Source organism: Magnolia sinica, chromosome 8 (assembly GCF_029962835.1).
Source record: "Magnolia sinica isolate HGM2019 chromosome 8, MsV1, whole genome shotgun sequence".
In the NCBI taxonomy this organism is placed as follows: domain Eukaryota; kingdom Viridiplantae; phylum Streptophyta; class Magnoliopsida; order Magnoliales; family Magnoliaceae; genus Magnolia; species Magnolia sinica.
The window spans coordinates 19434063-19456964 of NC_080580.1; the positions used below are offsets into that span (position 1 = coordinate 19434063).

At 38.6% G+C, this 22902-nt stretch overlaps 2 long non-coding RNA genes across 3 annotated transcripts; both read left to right on the forward strand.

The window, feature by feature from the left end:
* Nucleotides 1–5173: 5173 nt before the first annotated feature.
* On the forward strand, nucleotides 5174–8885 carry LOC131253035 (uncharacterized). Of its 2 annotated transcripts, XR_009174800.1 has the most exons (3): nucleotides 5174–6011; nucleotides 6953–7083; nucleotides 7225–8885. It is a non-coding gene; the product is annotated as an uncharacterized LOC131253035 (long non-coding RNA). The 2 variants fall into 2 exon arrangements; XR_009174799.1 differs by lacking the exon at nucleotides 5174–6011 and having other exon boundaries at nucleotides 6749–7083.
* Nucleotides 8886–9484: 599 nt separating this feature from the next.
* Nucleotides 9485–11457, forward strand: LOC131253033 (uncharacterized). The gene is made up of 4 exons (XR_009174797.1): nucleotides 9485–9566; nucleotides 9672–10200; nucleotides 10307–10417; nucleotides 11339–11457. It is a non-coding gene; the product is annotated as an uncharacterized LOC131253033 (long non-coding RNA).
* Nucleotides 11458–22902: the final 11445 nt, after the last annotated feature.

Consider the following 22902-nt stretch of genomic DNA (forward strand, 5'->3'; position numbering starts at 1 on the left):
GGTGGGGCATATCTATAACATGGAGCTGTTTGTGGGGTTAACATAAGTATGTGTCCAATCTAGCATGGTGGGTCTAAAATAGTAACCTGTTGATTTACAAGAATCGTTGGGATCCGTTGGAAACATGTTCTCCTATCTACAGCAAAAGTAATATTAATGATGGGAAGGCAGCCAATGCAAGGTTGTTGAGGAGGCAATCACTGACCGGTGGATTGGACAGCTCTCGAAGATCTTCCCTAGGTGGGAAGTCAACTGATTCCTGTGAGTTATATAAATTCCTATAACAAATTAAAACTGCTGATAGCCATGTTTTTCTTAGTTTCCAGTCATGCTTTCATCTTATTTTGCTAATTCCCACACGTACCAATGATTCCCACACATCAAGAACATCCAAGCTTCCATCAGATGGACAAATGAGCGGATACAATCTTATCATCTGTTGCACATTCACACATGTACCTGCATTGGCCATGTATGGAATTAGCAAAACAAGTCTGTCATATACGACGTTTGTTGTTATCCCAGGCTGGTACCTCAGCCCACAAACTCGACATAGGATTATTTTTAGGGCACCTCCTGTCCATTGTTGGATCCCCATTTGAACGAGTTGGATCCTCCTCCCAACCCATTTGAACGAGTTAGATCCTCCGCCCCTCCACAGGATAGGCATTGTGTGTGTTAGTGATGATAAATCACACTAACATTCTATGCATGCACAAGGAAAATGATAAGGGATCCACCTTTCCTTTTCCCAACATTTGAAATCCATACTTGCTTGGGGTATTTTTGCACCTTTTAATACAAGTTGGTTTTACAAACTCAAGTACTTCCATTTACACTTGTCCTTTTGGTGATGCTGTTAATAAAGATAAACTATTGCAAATGGTGAGATTTGGTGCTGAGATGGTTTCCGGTTTAAGGATAACACTAGGAGAAAGTACATGTTGATTTCCCTAATTTTGATTTTTGAAGATGGGCACTATGAGTTGCTGCTGATGTATTTAATTCTTTCACAAGTTTTGTTTACTGTTTTGTGTGTCTATCATCTATTTGCTTTATTTTCTTTTACAGGGTTTAGAAATCATATCATGACCTTATAATGGTTGAATGTAAACAATGTGTACTGTTGATTTTAAATCTAATGCAATCATTTCTCGAGTAGAGAGATTTCATGGTATGTTTCATCTTTCAGTTTGTACATGAAGTGAGCCAAATTCCTGTTCATAAGTCAGATTGGTTGAATAATTCTAAACTAATTGGGACACTTGTTTGTCAAGTAAGACCATTGGACATATTTCAGTTTTGACTGCCCAATCAAGTTTGTTTTGAATCTTATTTTGGGTTTTGGATTTTGTTGGTTTTTGTTAGATTGATTAGGATTTTCAGATTTTGGTCTTGTCTACTTTCATGTATGGGACTAAATAGATTACACCCATCTGTTAGAAAAGAATATCCCTATCACCATGCTTAATAAAAAGAAAGGAGGATAAACCTGTTACACTTGTATTGAGCATTTTCTTTTTGTTACTACTGCTTTGACTGAGGTGACCTTCTAGAAAATCTCTTTCTGAGCTTTGACTGAGGTGACCTTCTCTAACTCTACTCAAAATCCACCAACATCTTTAACATGTACATCTCGTTAGTGTATATACATGTTCAGTTCTTTAATACTGATGCAAGTTACGCAAGGGCTGTCGATCTTCTATTCATCTAAAGACTAATTATCTCTAGTGGATTGGAATCCTTGCTATAATAAATGACACTAACATAATTGTAATTTCAGCATTAATTCTATCATTTGTTATAGAAGAATCATTTGAACTCTAGTCAAAGCTCACTACAAGAAAACAGGCCATTAGCCACAATTTTTTAACCTCAGTTGAAAAAATGGAGGCTAAATGTGTTTTTTAGCCTCGGTTGCTAAGGAACTGAGGCTAAAAGTTCATTTTTAGCCTTAGTTGCATAGGAACTGAGGCGAAAAGTCTACTTTTTAGCCTCAATTGCATAGGAACTGAGGCGAAAAATGAACTTTTAGCCTCAATTCCTTAGCAACCGAGGCGAAAAGTCTACTTTTTAGCCTCAATTGCATGGGAACCGAGGCGAAAAGTCTATTTTTTAGCCTCAGTTGCATAGGAACCGAGGCCAAAAGTCTACCTTTTAGCCTCAGTTGCATAGGAATCGAGGCCAAAAGTCTACCTTTTATTCACAATACATCTTAGAACACATCTCAGCACATAGAAATGTACAAAAAGCAACAGAATATTCAAAGTAGGGCTTCTAGGCTAGGCAGTCAACCAATCACATTGGGGTCAACTCAGCCTTATCCCAAATCATTGGGGTCAGCTCCATGAATCATGTTTCCTCAGCTACTCTATCATGTGCTAGACCTTCAGTTAGACCATAGGTGGCCTTTTGAGCCTTTATTTGGCCCTTTTAAAGCCTTCAACTTGGACCTACTCATTCCTAACTGTTGAGGGTCAAATATTGCATATCAGACCCAGTTATTGCCTAGATTTATGAACATGGCACCGTTTAATAGCTCATTTTAATCATGTTTCTGTTGCAAGGTGGAATTGCGAGCTTGGACTGGGAAAGGATACTAAAAGCATGGATTTAACGATCTGAAGGCACCAAGGCAAGCGACGGACCCTAGGAGACCAAGATCGACAGATTTGCACGCCAAGGATCCAAGAAAACCTGAGAAATTGAAGCTCAAGTGGCCTGAAAAAGTGTCCAGAATGCAAGATCATAGGGTTCTCACCATCTGATCAGTTCAAAACTCCATATGTGGCCTGAGGACCATAAATGAACCGTACACGTAAAATTTCAGCCATTGGATCCCTCTGAAAGTGGTCCAACGGTCAGATCAGCCCACGAATTACTGATCTGAGGCCCACCTGATATTCAGATATGCTTCAAAATTGGACTCTATCCATTAAATGAGATGAGAAAAGGGACGAGTGGATCCGACTTCCCACAAACATCAAGATAGACCTCACTTCAAAAGGCGAATGTGCACAGCCAGTGTATACCCGCTGTGCACCGGACCGTCAAGGGCGGTCAAAGTCGGTCTTGACCGACCTTATTCAAAAGGAAACGGAAATCGTCTCTGTTCGCAACAGGGAGTTGCGGGTGACTTCAGGTGGGCCATCATCATCGCAGATAAACCTCATCCGGACCGTCCATTTGTTTCAGAAGGTCAAACCGACCGTACACATGAGGTTTTTTCCAAATCGATGCTTGCATACACAGGATAATACCATTCAAACGCAGGTTGAACGGTGATATGAAAAATCAGGTGGGCCGCTTCAGCGTCGATCCAAAACCGACCATATCCGAACGGTTTTGTGAGTAGAATACAGTGGACGTCGTGGATTCCTCGAACCAGCAGTGAAGTGGGCCCCACCAGCAGTACAGCGCTCGGACGTGCGCACCTCTGTTCGCGCGATCCGAAAAATCCGGGACGATGTGGTCCACCCCTGTTGATCAGATGGTTGATCTGATCCGTCTAGTAGGAGCGCAGGTCAGCCATGATCCTAGCTATGTCGTCGGAATTTCGACTGAAGGAATCAGCAATCCAAAAAGTCGATCGCAGCTTGGTATGTTCCGTAAGGAATCCCGAAACCTGCAAACTGGTTGCGAAACGTTTTCGCGGCAACCATTCCGCAGTGTCTTACGCACTCCCAGCCGAGGAAGGTTAAGACCACCATATAAGCAAGAGAAAAACGAGAGGATTAGGGGAGAAGAGAAAAGAAAAGGAAAAAAAAACGGGAGCTTGATTGGAGGAAGAAGTTTTAGAGAAGAAACGGAGAGGAACAGGAGGGTTTTCTGCTGGACATAGGCTGCTGCTGCACGTGGGAAGCAGCAGGTGGTTTTTTTCGGCTGAGCAGAAACGGTGGGAGCTCGGTTTTGGTTTCTGCTATCCACGACTGGAGAGAGAAGCATTCAGGGGAATCCAAATAGAGGTGGCTGACGTGAGGCTGGATCTGTTCTTCTCTTTCCTTCTTGTTCTCTTCTATTTTTTTTTCTGTTTATTTACTTTGTCTAAGGGGTCCTAGCATGATCCTGCTAGGCTAAACCTCTTAGCTAGGGCTAAGAGGTGAAGCTGTAGCGAGATGGGAGAGTTTATTCTATGCATTTAATTTAAAATTGCTGAACTTAACTTGATTTTTAAGTTGATAATTCAAGAAATATTTTCTCAGTATTTAATGGTCTGTTGTGACTGAAATTACAATGGATTTGCAATGGCTTTGAATATTTCTTTTTTCCTTTTTTTTATGTTTATGAAGTCAGGAAGCCATGTTGTTCACCATTGTTCCATGGGCATGGTAGGATGACAGTACCCTTCCTGATCTTCAGACATTGTCGATTGGTTGGTAATTAGTTTAATCCTGTTGTTTGCTTTGTCTCCTGGGCATGGTTAGATGATGGAATCCATTCTAATTCATATACCTTTCATCTCTTGAAAACCAGATCAAGTAAGTTCAGTTTGAATTCCATAATCCTTGATGCAGGCATAAGATCTCCCTGATCTCTACAAGTGGATCCTCTGAATCCCTAGTTTCCTTCCTCTGAGTTACTTAAGTTTTAGATAATCATTCCGCAATTATTTCCTAAATTCTATTTGTTTTAGATCGCATCTTCGACTAGTTCTAGTTCTACTTGGTTTCAGATAACGTACAGGTATCAGTCCCTGTGGATTCGACCTCGGTCTTACCGAGTTTATTACTACATCACAACCCTGCACTTGGGGTGTGAACACTAACCAGCATGGTTCTTAGTATCAGCTCTTCATGACCAAACCAGCCAAATCTACTTTTCCTCGTCACCTATTGGTATTACTTCTAAGTTCCCTTGAATGCTTCATTTATAATTTTATAATTTCTCATCTTGCTACTCATACTACACTGCCTAAGATCATGTTCTTCTTTAACTGCCTAACATTCTTTCCCATAAAGCATGGCTGGCCTCATAGCAATCCTATAAAATTTCCCTTTACGATCACATAAAACTCTATTTACACCTTTTTCCAGCTAGTTTGAATTCTATGGACAATATCCATTTAGTCTCTCCACTGTCATGAATTATTGACCCAAGCTATCCAAAGTGGACATTTTGGAAAACTTCATGGTACCAATTCTTTGTGGAACCATTTACTTGCATTCTGGGATTGGCTTTTGAATAGAGAAGCGTGTGCAATTGAAGGTAATGACAGTGACTAAGAAAGTTGATGAGTCCCTTTTTTAATTACACTGGAGAATGACCCATCAGCAAGTTTGATACCACCAGGGATAGGAATATATGAAATAAACTCATCTTTCTTACTAGTCATATGATCTGAGGCCCCTAAAGGGTGCGGAGGAATGAGAGTGGAATTAAGAGGCATAATTTTCTGAAGTAGATGTACCTGGCTACTATTTTGTAGTTGTGAATTGAACCAATGCTATAAGAGCAACCACTTGTTTTTGGAGATCATTGATGACTTGGTCTCTTGGGTCTATGGTCTACCATAGTGATGCTGGGAGGAAAATTGGTAGGATTATTCTTCCCTTCAATATGAGCAGAATTTGCAGCAGCAGTTTCATGGCTTGGATGAAGATGGAGATTTAAATCTCAATATTGCTCCTTAAGAAATCTGCATTTTCTGCAGTGAGTGAGTTGGAGTTTATCTTTATTCTTAGAAGAACATGGTAGATGGCTCTGTCCCTTTCCAGATCCACTCACTGTAAATGTCCTAGAGTTTGTTGCTATAATCATGGTTAGCAGAACTCCTTTCTAAACTTGTAACTTTGAGAAATACTTGTATAATTGCTTTTATGTTTAAAAGTTTGTATATTTTAGAAGATCTATTTCTTTTTTTCCTGTGAAAACTGAACAATACTCATTTTCCAGGAAAAAAAAAAAAAAGAGAAAAAAGTAGAAATGTGTATTGATGTTTTGATGAGCTTCCTCCACATGATTTTTTGAGATATGATCCATCCACTTGATTGCCTATCAAGTCAACTGTCCTGGTGAGCTTAAACAAGTGCTGTGTATTGATGTTTTGATGCATTTGTCAAAATAGCGGCCTCTTTCCTTAAACAATGTAACTGCCAGGGCTTCTTTCTCTAGGTTCCTGACATTGTTGTTTGCTTTGAGAATGGGTGTTTACTAAGCTGAGATACATTGCCAAACAATGGGGCATACATGATTCACTCATCAGATAAAAAAAGAGAGCACATATGCAATTCGAAGAAAGAGATGCCCTATGCCTTGGGGCCATACATTAGTTTCTATCGTGCAGATGCTTCTTCTTCTTCTTCTTCTTTTTTCTTTTTTCCTTTTTTTGTGATGCCTAATAGCCTCTTTGGAAATGTGTGAAATGAATTTTGTAAAATTGTATCTGAACTAGTGAATTGTGTTAATTAGTTAAATTGGAAAATTTGAAAATTCTGAGATGCCAATTGCAGAAGTTTGGATAAATGAACATCATGTGTTTCAAACTTGTGTTATCAAGCGCCCATTGGAAAATGTGGCAAATGGCAATTGTGTGACACCCACTTTAAGTTGAAGTGGTACTTTGACAAATTGTATAAACCTGACGAATCAGTCTTGATTGGTACTCTGACAAATCATGCTTTTTTGGCCTTACCATATACTTTTGCTATGACAAATCAATTATCCTCGTAGCATCTAGCATGTTTTATTTAGATGTCCTTGTGTAGCCTCAAATTTGGTGATATATGGTCATCTTGATGGCTGGTTCCAGCTTGTACAACCTCAAATATGCCAAGTTGGCACAAGTTGTGTGTAATTGTCCATGTGGGGTGCACAGACCTCTTGTAGATCATGATTCTCTCTAATCATTGTCCATCTTTTTCCTAAACAATTGATATTTATATTCTATATTCTTTGACAGAGCTTATCAAAATTAAAGTTTATATCTTACAACTACCGGCCACACTTGTAACAGGTAACAGGACACTTCAGCCTAATACAAGTCAGGCTCAATAAAATGGGCATACATGTACTGATCCAAACTCAAACCATGGGGGCCCATCTTTAGACGGGGCAGGGCCTCAAATTAAGATTGTTTGGGAAATTGTAAGTTTTAACCTCTAACTAATGAAAATTTATTCTTTCAATGTGTTTCGTTCTTTAATTTTCATTTTATACTCCATTTGGTTGGTTATTTGTTCCAATCAGTAATATGCAGAATTCCACTTGTCATTTTGTTTTTTGCAGATGCCAAAGTGCTTCATTGTTGTATGAATCATCAAGTATCCAGTGCTAGGTGCTAATATCTTATTTATGTCAAGTACGTAAGGCACATATGTATGAGATCCAAACCGTTCATCTATTATACCTAACTGTGGATACTTCATATGTCCGAAATCATAAAAACCAAATGATCCAGAGCCATGCCACTATTTTATAGGCTTTTCTTTTTTTGCTTTTTTTTTTTTTTTGTTGAATGTGAGTTCTTTATGAATTGTTCCTATTCTAAGGCGCCCATGGATGACTTGTTTCCTAAAAGTTTTTCCAACCACATGATTTAGGGACAGCTTAGATAGAAATTTCAGTAAAAAAAAAAAAAAATGTGAAAATGTGCTGGGCCTTGCAATGCTAGCTTGGCTTCTATTTTAAATGCAGATTTTGTAGATTTCTGAAATCACGCCTTGCTTTATCTAATTGGTAACCTTCAAACAGATAGTGAAAAGGAATATTTCACACCTAATTCAATGGGAGAATATTACCAGAACCTACCAATTTCTGTAGTGAAATTCCAACAAATATACATTCTAGGATCTTTTTTCTGTCATGTTTTATATTACATTCTTGAGAAGAGAATCTTTTGATATTACATTCTTCAACTCCAGTTGTGTGCCATGCAATTTTGATTGGATTAAATCATGGAATCCAGTTGATCAGCCAAGCATAAGGAAAAGAATCCTAAAATGGGTTTTTGGAAAAATTGAAATCAGAGATTCACCAGCTAAAAATAAGTAAAATTAACTGAATTTCTAGAGTTTAAAAAGGTATACGGAAAATTAAACAATATTTTTGTGAATTCAAAATCCTCATGTTTGAAGTAACCTTCGATTCAAGCATGGCTTAAACTGAAATTCCTTCAATGCAAAAGAAAAGAAGAAGAAGAAGAAGAAACTTTCTCTACATTCCTTCCTGATTCATTAATGGTAAGCTTCAAGAAACACAGTTGCTAGCTAACTGAGCTCTTGTGAACTTTTTTAGGGTCAATGTGTTGAACCACAAAAATTAAGAGTGGGTCACTTTTTTTTTTTTTTTGGGTGTCATATGGGTGGATCAGTTAGCAATAAAAAGTGTGCATCAATTGAATTAATAAAGACATCAAAGATGAGATTAAAGCAGACCATGTTACTTGTTCCACATGATTCTTAGAACTCACAATGATTATGGAATGGAAGAAATAACAAACCTGGGATATTGCATGTTCTTGGTGGTGCCTCCATCTGTAAAATAATTCATTGCGGTCTGTTCTGTTGCGGGATATCCCTTTGTAGCCTTGCACCTGTCTTGCTCCCCGGTACATCATGTGCGTTTTGAACTTATTCTTATATTGCCTGTGTTAATGATGAGACTGTTTTAATTTTCTCAAATCACATGAGTTTCATTAAGTCATGCCATTGTTATTTACAATCACCTTTCTCCTTTGTTTCCTAGGCATTATTCTTCTTGATTGATAAGCTTGGTTATGTAGGGTAGAGGTTTCGAATACCTACCAAAGGGTAGTGCTAATGTGTATTATGGTTGGATTATAGTATGTCCCATGTTTGAGGGGGATCGGAATTGTGCAGTGGCATAAGAATCTTGTGTTGCAGTTGTTTCTATCACCCACCTTTCAAAGAGCTAGAAAAAAAATAAAATCTTTCAGGTCACTGCTTATTCTCTATGTTGTAACTCTAGTGTGTTTTTCTCCTCTTTTTGAAAGTCAAAAGCCTGAAACTGAGTAGGTAAAATCTCAAAGAGACCAAGGTAGAGTACTTGCATACATTTCATGGATGGTCCGATCTATCAGTTAGGACTGTCCGTCATGACCAGCACATGTTTCATTGGCTACCATTGAAGATTCAACAGTAATTGGATGATGCAATCCATCTGGTTCGTTTTTGGTAGGTTTGATAAAATTGATTCTTTAGAACTGCAAGTGATCCATTATACTCCCCTACAAATTGATGAGTAAATTAAGCTTAAAAATAGGATCCTTGGGCAGTTTTAAGGTTATTTTAGCATGTTGTCCTTGTTGATAGATATCAACTTACTTGCGAGCCACATATCTGGTTGTAGGACCAAATTGATTGTTGGACAAGGGATCTCACAGTGGAAGAAAATCTCTACTAAAGAAAATCTTCTTCTTCTTTCCTTTCTTTCTTTCTTGATTGTAACCTTGTCACTGTTCTACTGTGGAGTACGGTGCTATTAATGTAGCTTTTGTGGAGGCCATTAGGCCTCATGTCCTAGCACTCTGGAGCAGCCCTTATGGGAAGAAAGACCTTTCAAGCAACAGCCTGAAGAAGTAATTTATGCTGTTTCAGGAAGTTCTGCAAGTGGGTAATCACTTTTCCATTTTTTTTCCCAAATGATCATTTAGGTGTTCACCATTTTCTTGGTAAGTGCAGATAAAAGATCCATAACATATTGAATTTTTATAGCCCCTCTTATTTCTATGATAGTTTCCAATAACACACGGCGAATGATTTGTTTTACATGGTGATTTAAGTGATTTATTTCCAATGAATTGTATTTCAATTATGAAATATTGTACTTGGTTGCCATGGTGATTTAAGTGATTTGTTTGACATGATGATCAGGCTTCAAGGGAATCCTGTATGTACTAATGCAAATGAAGTCAACATAATCAAGTTCTGTGGGTCTCAGAATGGAAATGGAGTGACACCTGGAGGCTCAACAAACGCCACGCCCATTTGTCCCACTCTATCATGCCATGCAGATTTCAATTTTGAATGTTTTAGAATCTTGCCTTTTTTTTTTTTTTTTTTTTTTAAATGAATTAAAAGTCTCTCGTGGTGCTTGTGAAGAAGAACCTACAGGTAATCTATCAAATTTTCAGAAACCTTTCGGGCATGATCCGATCCTTGCGTGCTGAACTTCTAGAAGAAAGGCATTATGCGGCATTTGAATGACATGGGTGATTCAGAAACTCTCATCCATGAGCCATAGGTGTGCTTTTTCCTAACTTTTCAAACTGGCAATTTGCTTCCAAAATTTTTCCATATCTGGGTTTTGTTGGTTTCAATTGCAATTTGGTTTGGACCCATGTGTGCAGGAGTCCTCTTTGCTAGTAGAAAATGATGAAAAGAACTCGGTTGGTAATTTCAAGAGCTCCATGGATGCTAACAAAAAGCGTAAAAGACGAAGTATTGCCAGATTGGCAAAGGTAACTTCTTTCATTGATCTCAATTCAACTTCACCTCCCAGCAATAGTAGATTATGACTTTCAAGAAAGATTCTAATGTTCTTCACTGGCTTTTTTTTAAAAAAAAAAATCTGTAGGAAACAGTGAACTATATAATCTAAAGAAAAATATAAATTGCAATAACTGAGGCATCATGTATATAGCATCCAGCTGTGCTGAACCGATAGAAGTTTTATGTATTAGGGGATTCTTGCCCCCCTTGTGTAAATCACATTCTCCTTCTCTTAATAAAGATTGTGGCTTATGACTGTAAAAATCCAAGTAGAAATTTCATCGAATTCAGGTATCAATGAACTGTGAATCTTACTTTACCATTGATAGGTGCACTCTAATTTGTATTGTAATCTTGTTTTGGAAACACTCTTTTCTTTTGGAGGATCTTAAGAATTTTTTTAATGTGTGGTTGTTCTTGGGTTGTGTTGGTATGATGAAGACTATGGAATGTTGACTAGTTTGAAGGGTTTTGTTTTGTTTTTGTTTTTCTTCCATCTTCCTTTTTCTTAAAAGCCTCTTTGTTTGCTTCTCTGCGTTCTTGTTTTGGCACTCAATGTTGGGCATGCATGCAATCTTAGATTGCTCTACCTTCAAAGTAGTCATTGTTAGAGTACAGGATATTGTCTATAGTTGTACATGTACAACTATACACGCTATAAATAAGTATATGTTGGTTATGGTCCCTTCAGAGCTCTGGACTGTGCCGCACTTGGGACAAGCAAGGGCAATACCCAAGCACCCAAATTCTAATATTTTATTTTGTTAATTGGTTTTAGTTGATTAAACTATTCACTTTTTATGGATTTGAACGGGTTATTTGTAATATATGAAGGGTTGACTAAACTAGTCTTTTCTTGGATTGAATCTGGTTCTTTGTAATATATGTAGGAAGGGCTCAAAAGAAGGTTGAACAAGAGAAGATACCAAGTAGCCATTTCAAGGCAAGGCATAGCCAATAGTTGAAGTTCCGGGCAATTTCTTTTGTATAGGTCCTAGTTTGGGGGGGGGGGGGGAGGGTTAAAGTCAATTTTTGGAGTGGGCCACTTGGGTCATTACCTCTTTTATTGAATTGAGTTTTTACCAGTTTTGTGAATAGGATTCTTATCAAACAATAGTGTGAATTATTTTTTGAATGACTATCAGGTGCAAGATTAAAAAAATGATAATAATAATTTATAGATAATTCTTTTTATTTACAGATATTTTAGCGACGGACCAAATCCGTCGCTAATTTCTGACATTGAATATCAACGACGGATTCGAGGTCCGTCGCTTTACTCATAGTAGCGACGGACCTTATCCGTCGCTAATTTCTGATCGTTGAAGATCAACGATGGGAGGTCTGTCACTTACCGATATTAGTGACGGACCTTATCCGTCGCTAATGTTTTTAGTGACGATTAATTTTTTAAAAATTACCGATGGATTTTTTTATTTTTACGACGAATTTAATCCATCGCTATGATGCGACGGACCTTATCCGTTGCCGATTAAACGACGAATTTTATCTGTCGAAAAAAAACGACCCAGTAAACAGCGACGAACCACGCAACGGATGAAGTCCATCGTTTATTTGGTTTTACGACGGATTTGGTCCATCGCAAATCAACAATTTTGGCATAGTGTAACATCTCTTTATTGAAGCAATGTTGACAAATCCAATGCAGTCGATTCTTCAAAGATGCATCATAGCGAGTTAAAAGAGTCGAGGATTTGACATGGAGGGCTGAGAGTTCCATCAGTGCAGCAACGCATCATTGGAGTTCAGAGTCGGCCTTGGAGTATGCCACTCCAAGCCTCTGGAGGTCCGAAATGACCTTAAGAACCTCTTGTAAAGATTCGTCAGTTTTGGCTACTTCAGTAGCATACCTAAGGGATGAGCATTGCGAACAAAGGAGGAATGGGAGGAGTCAATCCTTCGAAGATTTTCTCTAAAACCCTTAAAGGATTAAGAGAAGAAAGTAAAAGAAGTCATGGCATCAAGACTAGTTGTTGAGGTTTCCTGTTCGTGGTGTGCTACAAATCTAAGTGGGGAGTGCTTTTTATAGACATCAGAATGAGTAATAAATGCATTATTGGATAGAGTTTGACGGTTTGGAACCCGAAGCAGACAACTGGGTTAGCGATTTGTTTTTGAGAATATGAGGGGATGCAACAGAATAAATGAGGTTCCTCAAACAATGTGGCATATTTACTACTACTGAGTCAACATATGATAGAGCATATGCGAACGGAAAAATGACTAAGTGTTGAGTGACTGATTGGTGATAAAGAAACTTAGTCGGCTATGGGAATGCTGTTCGAACCAGCTATCTTTTCATAACATCTCTAGCTGTGACCAATGGTAGAAGATTTAGTACCCGAAAAGAAAATATCCCATACCTTGCCAGAATATCAATTTTATTAATAAAAATGGGAGATTTATTTAATAACATTACCGGTCATCGACTGCATTACACTTGCAGGAAAGAGAAATAGAAATGGAAACTTAAGACAACTGAGTGATTTAAATCTTCATGCCCTCGAACTCCTTGAGGAGAGCCTGCATCTCAGCCTCGTTCTTCACTTCTTTTAGCTGGTCGACAAAGATGTTGTTTGAAGAAGCCCCGTTCTCAGCTTCTTTCTTCGTGCAGAGACTAATTTTCGACCACACTTGGTAGATAGTGATCTGTTCATCCAGAAATGAGAGGTCTTTTGGGACGACTATGTCCTTGGTAAAAAATGAATGGTATCATTCCTTGAGTTCTTTTGTTAGCCCAGTCCGGTAAGCTTATAACGCCCAGAGCATGTTGTGATTGAACTGGTGCGATTGAACCCAGCGTAATCGATCATGTCAAGCCAGTTCATGAGCCTTGCTGATCACCTTTGCAAAGTCTTCATTGGCCGATGCTTGCTAGCGGAGATATCCATAGAGCAGTTTAGAATCGAAGGTAAGCTTGAGATAATGACATCCCACAGAATGCAGATGCTTCAGCTTTTGGAGTTCTCTGAGCACGACCTCTGATTCGGTCATTGTCAAAGCCTCTTTGACGAAATAGTTTGCATCAAAGAGTAATGAGGATTGATAGAACTCTGCTAAGCCTTATTCAAATATCTCATTCAAATAACTTTCAGCACTAACAATGAAAGAAGAAAGGTTGGAAGCCATGGAAGTAATATAAAAGTATAAAGATGAGGTTAGTGTGTAATGCCCCGAACATTTCAATACCCGAGTATTGAAAGTTCTCGAGCGTTACTAAGAAATTTAACGTAATACGAACATGTGTACGATACCAATCTAGCTATCGTTACCTTACATCCATTCTCCAACATGAATCTAACCATTGGGAATAATCTCTGTTCATAGATCAAGCAATCTGACCATCGATTTTGAGGCAAGACCATCCCTCATGTGATTTGACGTATGTACCTCCCTTTGACTAGATTGGTGAATAATTCTTTATCCATAGTGATCCATATGTAAGTTCATTTGTAAGAGTTGTTTAGAAGGATACAAACAACCATGTAGAACCATTGAATTTCACAAAACTCTTAGATCAACAATAATTATGAAAATGCCATCAACCTGTACCCCCAAATTCCAAATCACATGATTTCATGATCCATTTTATGTGAAATTTTATACTAGGCCTAATTATTATAAATTAAGCATACATGTTAAATTTCAGCCATTAGATCATAGTAAACCATCTACTTGACCTCTACATCTGTCCGTACATTTATCAGATCAAGATTCTGATTTATTCATCTTGTTCACCCCATATGAATATGCTTAACCCACCATTAAAATTATAATCTGAGAAACTTATACATATGAACAAGTCACTCGAATCTAACGGTATACATGTCCTACCCTTAATTACTCCAGAAACCCATTTTATGTTCATTCGTTTACAAAACTGACCATACATCAACCTATATACATGACCAGAGTGCTAACCATCAAGTTCTCTTATTTTTAGCAAGTCATATGACCACCCCATCATAATTGGATCTGCCAAATGGGCCATCCGAATATGAGGATAAATCGATGATCACGAATATCTTAGGGTATAAGTCCAAACTACCTGGTAGCTTGTCAATTAGATGCGTACAAACATTATTTGGAAATATAGAGTGTGTTAGTCGTTAAAAGAGCATCTTGGTTATCCTTGAGAGATCAGGGCTCAAATTTAACTCGTTAGGAGATCTTGAGAAATAACGATCAGTGATGAAGTTTTGTCTCTTTTGAACGACGAAGTTGCGAGTTACGGATGATGAGAGCTAGAATAAAGGAAAAGGGTAGATATAGAAGTTTAAACCATATACTAACATGTACAGTAGCAACAATCTATTTGTTATGTAAGTGATTTTATGGTAAGCATTAACCACGCACTATTACAAAGTGTGGCCCAGTTAGGACTTGGAATTACTCCATATTTTGGACCTCGGCCTAACGCTATCCTACAAAATAAATAAATGGAGTGGATCGTCTGAGAGGCCATCATAGTAGACCCCACCTATCATTAGAATTTGGATGAAAATGTGTGACGAAAGGGAGTTTCTAACGTAATCTTCTCTCCACACTTCGATGGTGTGGGCCATCTAGAAGTCGGATTGGCCTCATATTTTAGCTTTTAGGCCAGCACGAGGTGAGGAAACTGATGAAGGGTGCGGATTTCTCAAAGAAACACCATAAGTGGACCCACTTACCCCTTACAATTGGATCGGAAGGCTAGGAGTCTCAACACAGTGTTACAACACTCAAAAGAGTCCACCCGAAAAAACGTGTTGGTAAGAGAAATTCACCGCAAACCACTTCCTGTTTTGGGAATCCAAAGCTAATCTAAACCGTCTAGATCTTAGTGGAATGAATTCCGACTATAACCACGTCTTTCCGTGTCCACAAGATTTTCAGAAAACTTCTTTCGCAGCAAGAAGTCATGCGCAGAATGGAAACCGTACGTCTGTCTGTCCATCCGATCACACGCTAATGGAACGACCACAAAACGTTCCTTGCACAACCTCCCTTCGAAGGGATCTCAACCAAAGAAGCAGATGGGATCGTTCAACACTATACCCTCACCAATCTGGGCCTCACGTAAGACTGTTGCGTAACACCCTACGAAAAACCAAGAGTGCGAAGAAAGAATGGCTATTCGGCTACGCATCCTCCCTCACGATACTAGTATAAATATGAAGAAGAAGGGTGCTTGAAAGAAATAGAGAAAGAAGAGCAAGAAGGAGAAAGAAATTGTAACCTGAGTTTGCAACCCAAGTCCAGATCAACTCTTTCTTTTCTTTCCCTTTCTTCCCTTTAGACTTTTCTATCCTTTGACAACAACAAAGGTAGAACATAATTCACACCGTTTAGAATCATTATACTCGGGTAAGGTAAAATAATAGACACTAACCTCATCCATTTAAATCCGTGTAAGCTAGTGCAGGAGACGGGTTCTGATCTTAAGATTACTCAGGCCTTTAACATTACTAGCAGGCATCAAATAACCAAAGGTGAGGGTTTTATCCTTTAGGCTTACATTAATTTAAGTTATTATATTTATCTTGCCCTTACATGTCATCATGTTGTTTCATCTTGCCTTTAACATGCCTCGTGTTACTTTGAATTCTTCCTACAATTATATGTTTTACCATCAATTATCTACCCTTTGAGATTATAGTATAATGTTGCTTACAAGTGAACTTGATGAATTTATGTGGGGCCATGGATACAAGCCTTACCCTTACCTTTATCAATTTATTGAGTCGGCCCTTGCCACTCTCCTTTTTGTTAAGTTAGCCATTGCTACTCTCCTTTATATTATGTTGGTCATTGCCACATTTATCTTTGTTGAGTTGCCATTGCCACTCTTCTCTTTATTATATTGGTCTTATGCTATTTACTTGGGCATGTGTCTTGATATTGCAGAACTCCCATAATTCAATCTATCTCTCTATAAGTGTAAGTGATGTGTAAGATGTATCACAACTAGTGATTCAAATATTCTATCATGGACGTAATGCGCTTTGGGTCGATGCCCTCCTGGTCGTCACGTAATTCCATGGGCATTTGGGTAGTGGTGCATAAATTGATGTGTGTAATTCGCAAATGTAGTGTCACATCACTTCCGGCATTGGATGCCGTAAATAGTCGCTCCATGATCAAGTCGTGTCACACAATTCACTTAGCTCATGTATTGTGCACCTTGAGGAGTTCACGTAAATCCACGGTAGCATTGGCCCTGCCGGCGAATATCCATAGTTATGGGATGCTGGTCGAGCTAGGTTTTCTATAAATCATATTTCACATTACAATAATCACTACATATGATGAGCCTCACACACTTTTCTAGGCATGCATCTCATGTAGGTTGTTTACGCATTCTGATATCCTCATATTAGTAGACTACGACACATATCAGAACCCTTACATACTTTTATGAATATCTTGAATTAATCTTAAAGGATAAGCATCACTATGAGTAGGGCATTGACCCTCTCTAAACCGTATAGATTATACAGGTGACGTGCAGATTGAAGACATAATGAATAACCTCCATAAGGAAGATTATGTTGAACGAATAAGAATACTGTTTTATGATTTAGTTTTATACTTCTGCTGCGAACTTGATTAATGTAATAAGCTTCCATTGAGAAGCCATTTGATTATTTATTGAATTTCTTTACTCTGATTAAATAATCAATACAATTAATTTTATTCTTGTGAATGTTACCTTTAGAAATGTATCTGGATGTGATCTAAACGAAAAAAAATATGGTGTGATTTTCAAAACATCCAAGTTTTACATTATTAACACCCGGTTTTCTCGGGCACGAGTATAAACTCTAGCTGTGAAAATTCGGGATGTTACATAGTGTGATTTTGAATGAGGGCTAGATCAATTTAAATAGATGTTTTTTGGCACCCACGATTCGTAGTGGTTATATCTAGTAAATCGCTACATGTTCTGAGCAACCATGAACGTGTAGTGGTTAAGGATTTAGATTCAGGATAAGCCCACAAACTCTTGAGGTTTAAGGGCCAAGTCAACAGTTAGTTACAAACTTAAAAAAATAGAAAAGCTAAGTCATCAAAAAATAAAAGAGGCTCTATGGGCGATTGCATTGATAAGACTTAATCATTATAAGAAATTAGCTACAAGTTAGAAAAAAAATTGTTGAATCGATGCCCCCATCTCCTCTAATTGTCTCCTCGATGCATGCAAAATAACTTCATGTTTGACAACAACCTTATAGATCCGATCAATTGTTGTTGTCTGAGCTTTAGTAAGCGCCACTAAGTCCTTGACCAATTTCTTCTTCTGATGACCGAGCATAGTATGTTTTTCTGCATAGCCTTTCTTTAGGGTTAATAATTTCATTTCCATAGCTACTATTTTGGCCTCCATCCCGTCCATCTCGGCCTCAGATAACTTTAATTTGGCAGTGATGGTCGAGAGCTAGCTGACAACATCTCTAACAGAAGTCAATTGAGACTTTGTTACGGCTTGTTCTGCTTTAAGACAGTCGACAACAGTGCTTATCCTATGTTTCTCTTTAATAAATCCTAGAAACTCACTAAGGGTTGGTAATTTAACTATAACATTGTGATTTGAGTAGGAGTAGGCATTGTAGGATTCAACAAATTGGTCGAGTCCATTGATTACCTCTATTGTCAAGGTTTTGGATAACATTGTTTTTAGGAGAATTTGAAATTCTTCTTGAAGGCTTTGTAGATTAGTCGAGAGAGAGGGTGACTTAGCCACAACAATGTGTTCAACCAAAACTTGCTTGAGGGAACAAAGGATGTCATTGACTTAAAGCTCATGTTTGTCAGAAGCGACGAGAGTCAGAGCATCACCTGCCATTGTCGGTATGGGACTAGGTGACAGATGCAAGTTAGGTTCCGGGACATCGATCACTACAACTTCCTTAGCCACAATGACAGTTCCCTCATAAGCTGAAGATTCTTCAACTGTTGGAGGAACTTGTTCGTTAAGTGAAGGAATTGTTGGCTGGGAAGATGGTTTAATGGTGAAGGAGTGACACCTCTTCCTCTTCTTCTCCCTGATCGACCACAGTAGAAGGTGTTAGAGGTATGTCGAACATATATTCAGACTCAGAGGGAAGAGTTGTAACCTCAGGAGAATTCTAGGATGGGAGGGCCTTGGCGCTGACTGTGTTCTTAGAATCAACGGTTTGGACATCAGCTATCTCAGGGATATTGGTCGGTGGTGGGCACTATTGTAATAGTTGCACCACAATGATCTGTTTGTTAGTGGCCGATAATTCCCGAGTAACTGCAAGGAAATGGCATAATCAATCAGTATAAAAATTGAGAAAATTTAAGATAATTATATATAGGTAAGTAATTTCCACTTAAATCAAAATAGATCGCATAAGTGATGGATCGTGTGTCCACAACCTGAGGATTTTTTTTATAATCATCGCCAACGCTCCCCTCAAAGTAGGCAATGATGGCGGATTGGGATGATATGGAGTAGGGTACTTTTCATGAAAGGGAAGATCATGATTATTTTATATCTCCCTATCCTGTAAGCATTTATTCCAACATTTGTTATAATGAGCTTCCTGATGACATTTTAAGCCTTAATTTCATTTAAGTAATTGGTGATGGAGAGACCTGGCTAGTACTTAGTTTTGAAATATTTTTCAAAGGAGGATACGGCCTCGGCTGAGAAAGTACATGATGTCCATCGCGGCTTTGATGGAATCGGCAACTGTTGATTTACATTTATTGACTGAGGAGATGGGTCGACACGGTGGAGAACCAAGACTGGAGGCTTTGGAGGTGGGCCAAGTAGAGCTCCCAAGTCAAGAATTCTCTTCGAGGCTGATGGAAATTTGCAGACTGGTGGAGGTGCTGGAACAACAAAAATACTTGCCATGACTTTTTGGTGCTTGGGAGGAGCAATTGTTGCTTCAGTTAGTGAAGTTTGAGGGAAAGATGTCGCGGCCGATCTTCTCTTCGGCTTATTTGTTTGTCGGCTTGGTGTACCGGTCGATGAGGGTGTTGCCCTCTTCTTTCCTTTTGGTTCAAGCTTTAAGAAAAGTTGAGCTATAATATCTTCTAGAGATTTCTTTAATAATCTCTGATAATGGCTCTTTAACTTGAGCTAAAGTGGCTTCTAAAAAAGCAGAATGGAGAGACCGATAGAGCTCGACTTTGTTGGTGACCGGTCAATTGAAATGGGGCTAGTTACAAGTTTTCTGGGTAAATGGATAGGATATACCCTAAACTAAACCGAATTTCCAAGAAAACGAATTTGGGCAATACTGTTCGATCCCGGCCTTGGCATTCTTGCCGGAATTAATTGAACCTCTATATAGAAGGTCTCGATCGATGAGGTTGCTTTCCCAAGCAAGTTACATCTAGGATGCCTCATGATCGTTCTCCTGTACATATTGGCCAGTAAAACAATAGGGACCATATTCTCCATGGTGGAATAGAGTGAACGACTGATTACGTCTACTTCTGCCCAAAGTGAAAATCAATGTATTCATATACATTGAAAAAGATTAAGTTTCTTGGAAGGAATAGATGATGCGCTCGTCATAGGAAGTGTAAGTGGCTTTGGAATGAATGGAATGATGAACAAGAGAAGGATGGAAGTACTTGTAGATTCACATATGAAGAAGCCGTAGTGGTCCTCCTCTAAGAAATAGACCTTTATTGGTAACTTCGTAGATTCCTCTGTACAGTTGGTCAAGTACGTAAGGAGTTAGGGCAAGTTTTTTACCATGAGCAAGGGCCTCGGCCAGATAAACATATTCAGTAGTTATTTGTAGAGCGTTCACGCAGAGCAGATATCGACATATCCAAAGTAGCATGAAAGATGTGTTCCTCATAATCAACCAGTCTACTGAGATTACGGTAGGCCTGCATGAAGTGAGAATAAGCCTTGCCAGCCTTGTTTAAGAAGTGCTTGGTATCTTTATGTGTAAAACCTGGATAAACAACTTCACAAAAGGGGGAGAAATTGGATTAAAGCTGTAACACAAAAAATGGTTGGACTCATGGGATCGTAGTTGAAGAAAAATGTATTGGTCGATTAACTCCAAAATGTTGACGCTGTGAGGAGCGATTGATTTGATGGATAATCATAGAAGGAGATCTTGATACACTCATAAATATCCGATGCTCTCCACATTGCCTCATGTTGAAATGAGACACCAGTGAACCAAGCATCCCATTTTGGAAGGGGCATCATTCATGATCAAGTATTCTTTATGGCATTGGCGGAATCAAGAATAGACTTGGATTGGATCAGCAGAGTTTTGCCAGGATAGATGGGAAATAAAGGATTCATCATGCTAACTTCTTCAACTCCTATTTTCAGAGTGAATGTTGGGCCTAAGTAGTAGTAATTGCCGATGGGCGATTGAAAGACTATCTTATCGATGCACTTATCAGTAAGAGCATCCATCACTGTAACAAGATGGTTTTGCTGGAACGACGAAGTAGAAGATGGGGGGGGGGGGGGGGGGGGGGGGAAAGCATTGCTCGAGAGAGTCAGAATTTAAAGTTGCTTAGAGGAATAAGGAATGAGAGCGTAAGAATGAAAAGAATTTGATACAGTGCTTATATCGGCAGAGAGAAGAGAGCATTTATTAGGACATCATTACGATTATGTAAGAAACGATGTAAGAGAATGAGTCAACACTGGATTGGACCCCTTCGATAAAGTGCAGCCGTCATTAACCTGTTACGGTGAATTGGCCAAAGACGGTTATCGGGTCACTGCCACGTATAGGCAATAAATACTACATTAATGAGGGGTCGCACATCACTTTCACCTCTTTCAAAAGGTGAAGTGACGTAGGGGCGATGTTCATCCCCATTATCGTCATTCCTATGAAGAGCCAATCAGAGTAGATTACGTGTGGTTTATATGAATTTGTGGATTATTTGGAGATTTGAAAAAATTTCTTAGCAAACAACAGTTGATATGTATCAAATAGTGCCAAGTTAATTTCTAAGCGGTCGATGAAGAAGCAATCGTGAAAAATGGTTACAGGACAAATGGCAAAGGTAGAAACAGAGGAATTTAGCAGGAAAACTAGTGGCAAAAGGTTATGACAACCGTCAGAACGTGAGAAGGATCCAGATGACTGGATCAAAGCTATAAATAGTAGAGGAATTCAGCAAGAAAAGTTATCTCATACCAACCTAATCAAACCAAACATTATATTTCAATTATCCTTTCATTTATCAATCAATTTGCATTCCATAGTGTAACCCATTACTTTTCTTGTCAAGCTAATTACACTTCTTAGTGTAATTCTTTACTTTCAGCTCGTTGTTTACATTCTTCATTGTAATCCGTAGCATTAATCAAGTAGCTAGTAATCTTAGCTGTAATTTGAGTCTACGCTCGCACACTGGATTCAATTCTTCATTTGGAAATGTAATTTGCATCTATTCTTCATGATCAACTGTAAGACTCTTTTTCTTGTTTTAATTTATCTGTATCGAAAAGTCTTTTCTTACAAAAGGAAAATGTGCAACCCATCATCAGAGGAGGAACCCCACCTCTGAATATCTCTTGATCTTGTTTACATATTAAGCGAGGGGCCAAATAGTGTAATTCTTTACTTTCAGCTCATTGTTTATGCTCGCACACTAGATTCAATTCTTCATTTGGAAATGTGTTTTGCATCTATTCTTCATGACCGACTGTAAGACTCTTTTTCTTGTTTTAATTTATCTATATCAAAAAGTCCTTTCGTACAAAAGGCAAATTTGCAACCCATCATCAGAGGACGAACCCCACCTCTGAATATCGCTTGATCTTGTTTACATATTGAGCGAATGGCTGAATAGATGACCGATCTCATCAGATCTCGGTCATACACTACGTATCTGCCTATCTTGGTGCTTAGGGTCATAGTTGTTCTATTTGAACTGAAACGCAATTCTAATTCTAGTATGCCCGCAAACGTAAATCCGAAAACAGAACCATGCAACACATGATATGGCAAGATGTTTGGAACATCTCTAAAGTATGTGCAACACTCTTGACCATCGATTTGATTTGAATTGAATGCATAGGTTACACACCAAAATCACAACATCACGGTGGGGCTCACATGATGAACATGTTGGATGACTCAATACGGTGGGCCAAGCCACATAGAACAATGGACAACGAATTAAAGATTTCAAATTCACATGGTGGCCCTCCAATCAATGGTTTATTAGCGTGGTTTTATGTGTCCAACTTTCAATCGTAAGGTAACCATGTGGACAGCTGGTCAAATGCCATACACAAACTGAACTTGTTGGATGACTCAATATGGCTGGCCAAGCTACACAGAACAATGGATTGATGTGTGGATAAACCGCGTACATCCATGACTGTATTTTTCTACAGTAATCCACTTCCTTTTCACTACGTGAAAAATGGAAAAAAAGGACGGATTTAGAGATGGTTCTGGACCGTCTCTAAAAT